Source organism: Amphiura filiformis, chromosome 10 (assembly GCF_039555335.1).
Source record: "Amphiura filiformis chromosome 10, Afil_fr2py, whole genome shotgun sequence".
Lineage (NCBI taxonomy): Eukaryota > Metazoa > Echinodermata > Ophiuroidea > Amphilepidida > Amphiuridae > Amphiura > Amphiura filiformis.
The window spans coordinates 62730828-62735478 of NC_092637.1; positions in this window are offsets into that span (position 1 = coordinate 62730828).

Here is a 4651-nt window from a genome sequence, read left to right on the forward strand (position 1 = left end):
TAAATTCCACACAACACCTTTGATCATGCCTTCGGGCGTGGGCGCTGCCATTGTATTTTGTACAAGACGTAGGGTTATCCTTCTTAAATCGAGAACCACACTTTTTGGCCTTTGAGCGTACGCGAGGGGGAAACGCGAAATGTTAATTGTCGATATTTATTCCAAAACGCCCATTAGGCCTACACCCCCCCCCGGCGTAAATACCGATCGGTCTCTTACAACGTTAAATGAACCAATTAGCGTCAAAAGAGCATTATAGGCCTACACAACGTTCCGACGTTTGTGCCCACTGGGAAAAGGTACATGTTGGTTTGAGGTCGATAAAGGTGGTTTTCCAAGTAGGGGAAGGTGGGGCATAACGGACCCCCGGGGCAAAACGGAACCACATGGAAAAATAGGCCTTGGCAATACTGCCGTCTATGCAAATTATATTGAGGAACACAATTAAGTAGGCCTATGGCTACGAGGATTAACAACAAAAATTTTATCTGAAACAATCCACTGACATTCGAGCAAGATCAAGTCAAAAAATTACTACCCGTCTGATGTAAGATATGTAGATGTTTAATGTGCTGAAATTTTACAAATAATTGTGTATAATTGTAAACACGAAGGTACTAGCTTTGAGCTGTATACTGCATGACCTATATGCTACGATGCATTATGCATGCAACCTATTTCTAAAAAATCGGGTATGGGGCAAAACGGACCCCTAGGTCTGGGGCATAACGGAACAGGGTTTTGTTTTGCCCCGGGCGTTTTGTCCCACAACTGGGTTCCGTTTTGCCCCAATTGGACATAGGCCCTAACACGTCTTCACTCAAGGAAATGTAGGCGTTATCTAGGGGCCTACTCGAGCATGGTAAACACTTCGCTGAAACATAGACATATAGGCCCCTAACTAGACCTACAGATAGAATTAGGCCTAATGATTAAAAGTTAACCACTTACCCCACAGAGATGGTAGGCCCACTTAATAGTGTAACTGAATAGGCCTATAGGCCTACATATAACTAGGCCCAGGGCCTACAGATGGAACAACTGATATAAGTTTGCACCCAGGGTGCCGTTTTGCCCCATAGGGGGGCAAAACGGATTTTTTGTTGTTGAAAATATTTCTTCATTTTTATAAAAAAATTGTAAGATTCAAGTTATATTGGTCTATATTAAAGGTGAATACAAACTTCAACTGAACATATAATTTTTACAGTCATATTAAGCTGAATTTATAATCGATCGCTTTTGCAGAAAAGCGATTTTCACGCATGCTCAATGTTACTTACATTTCCAGAGCGTCAAGCCGATCAATCGATTCAAATCGCGGAGGCAAAAACGACGTCGCTTTTGCAAGTTGAAGAAATCTCAACTTCCCAGCGATATCGCTTGACACGTGAATGCGTCAACCAATCATATACAACCAACTGGATCTATTATTTTGCTAATTAATTTACCTTTCTCGATTTTTAACTTTTGGTGATAAATTAATTCAATAATTATTGACAGCAACTCATGTTTTAAAAATGTATTTTGTGGCATTTAGAATATTTTAATTGTCGTCTGCAATCGCTATCGCCGTGATAAGTAGGCCTATAAATGCAAAAGCGACGGGCGATGCATCGCAAAATTCGGCGATTGCAAATCGCTTTTTCAAAAGCGATTAATCGCATCGCTCGGCGATCGAGTATAAATTCAGCTTTACTTATGGTGACGTCACAGAGCATCCTCAAAGTTAAGTGTTCCGTTATGCCCCACCTTCCCCTAAAGTGTTGGATGCGAGCCGTTGGACCAATAGGCCTAAAAAATAACGCCGTGTCAGACAAGAGTATAGGCCTACTATAATCCGTTTTCTAATCAGAAACGAGTCTCCGAGTATTTCTATTAGGCCCTAAATATTGGGGCGCGAGCACTGATGAAGACCTCAGACTCAGCATCGCTGGATTTAGATGTTTTTGCTGTCATGGAACTTTTGCCATGTTTAAAGACTTTTGTCTGACACAGCGTTATTTTATAGGCCGGGTTTATAGGCCTATTAGTCTAACGGCTCGCATTCAACACTTAACTTGGAAAACCACTTTTATCACATAGGCCTACCCCCGGTACCGTACGGTACGGTACTTTGCGTGCCGACGTAGCAACCTTGTCTTCCCCCGCTTGTCTTCTAGGTTTGAGGTGGGTTGTAGCCAAAACATGATTGACGTGTAGGCCTACCCGGTAGCCCTAGGCAGTGGCAGCACCAAGAATTTTTTCGGGAGGGGGGATAAAGTGAATTTTACTGGGGGAGGGGAAAAATCGACAAATTTTGCGCAAAATTGCCACAAATAGTAGAAATTTAGGCCTACCTATTTTTTTTATATTTTTTTTGCAAACTCGGGGTTTTTAGGGGGTGTAGGCCTAAATACTATACCGTACTAATAGTAGGCCTAATAGCGAAGGAAAGCAAAACCGTTCTACAGGACTGGCCTGGCCTGACCGATCAAGACATGATTGTATTCCATTTTGAGATTTTTGTTTTATCAAATCAAACTAAATATCACCCATGTAGGCCTATAATAGCCCACTGCTACTTTTAGTTTTAGCTTTAGTTTTAGTTTTAGTTTTAGTTTTAGTCAGTTTAGTTTTGCTTTTGTCTTTTTTTTGCTTCTTCTGCTTCTTCCTTGTGTGTTGTTGGGCATATCACCTAATCACGTTCTTCATTTATGTTAAAACTCCTCATCTGTGCCACCTAGGTTTCATTATCATTGAGGTAGCCTATAGGACTTTTTATTTTTTCGGAGAAGAGCAGGTAGGGCACTGACTACTTCATTATATTTCTACATGTTCATACCTACTACACACTCTGACAATTTTAGAAAATTTGCACGAGTCAGTTTTGTTTAAATCACATTTTTGTTCCTAAAATGGGGGTTAGACAAATGGCCCTAAAATAAAACGGATTGTTCATTTTTCCTCAAATTTTGCATAGGCCTATGATGTAGATTTAACATCTGGAATATAATGCAAGTGGTGTCGTTGCTGCATGCTCTTCTAAATTCATTTATAAAATGTCCGCCCCAGAGTGTGCAGACGGCTTTCAAAAATAACACATTCTTGTTATTTTAATTTTCAAGTTCTTGAATGTTCAATTGTTCCAGATATACGGTATTAAATTAGCTACATGTATTTCAACGGGGTTTCAACTTTGTCAATAATGCTGTTTCCTTCAGTGCTCTTCAAGTTTGCACAATGATTTTTTCACTTCAGAAATAGGCCTAAAATAATGACGTGACAATAATAACGTACGACTTCACTTGTGATGCATGATTTTAATTCATTAATACCTTCGCTGGGATCACTGAATGTGATAAGTAGGCCTAGGCCTATATGTTAGTCAAACTCAAAATGACAAAATCACATGCAGAATTCTCTAATAATTATGTAGGCCTACGTGCGTAGGCATTATTATTGACTTGTTTGAATATAACAAAAACCTCTTGTTATAAAGCTATACCAATAGGTCTAATAGGCCTGAAAAATGAAAATAATATAGGCCTAGCACTAGGGCCTATAGACCTAGATCATCATGTAGGCCTGTTAAAGACGTCCATGCAGGGCGGCGCAGTTTAGAGGGGTCTACAAAAAGTAAGGAGCAACATATCAAAACGTTAGGGTACCCTAGCGTCATTGATCATTTTCTTATTTCATTCCATTAACAACCGTCCACTGACATCAACAAAATTCAGACATTTTCTCAAAACATTTGTATTACTAACCCCACAACTTTGACATTATTAGTCGTATATCATGCTTCTTCATACCAAAACAATCATGAGAATGTCCTGCAATTTAAAATCGCATCGAAAACAATGTAGATGATATTGTTTACTCGCAAATAATTTTTATTCACCATCGCCTATGTATTAGAAATGCTCCGATCTGTGCCTGAGATCCGCGTTTTTCAGCTTTTCTACTGCTTTTCTATGTATTTTGACCATTTATCTCAAAACGTTACAACGTCGTGGCACCATTTGTATACCTGCTTCCTGGTATCCAATTGAAGCTTGGGATGTTTCCAAGCTTCTCATCTAATAAAGAATCTGATTTGCCAAGTATCTCACTCGCTTATAGCGAAAAAACTATAAAAGGAGTATGATCACCTCTGCATGAACCAGGTATATTGGTCTCTCCGCAATCTGTATACAGTGCGTGCAGTGACACGGTTGGTATGCTGAGATTTCACCAAAGGTTAAGGATGGTAATCTGAGAATGCATAGAGCCATACACAGAGATTGGGTTTGACCTTGTGATCCCTATAAGCAGTGTTGGAAAGAAGTAATAAGTCGCAGTGTGCAAAGGGTCTCTCACAGCTAAAACGTTTTGATATGAACTATGAGGAACTTCACAACTTGGAAAAGATCGAGGGAAGAACTTGAAAGCCTAGAGGAAGAGAGAAAGGGGAAGAGAGCAGAAAAAGGAAGGATGATGAAAGGGGAAGGAAGAAGAGAAAGGGAAAGACAAAGAGGGAAAATAACGCTTGGTACAGATTTTAGTGCAGCTTCAAACAAATCAGAAATTGGGAAATGAGTTTTAAAAATCATGCCACATGCCTTGCACGGTCTGGCAACTACCAACAGTGAAATAGCGCCACCTGTGGATGAACCTCAGCATGTAAACA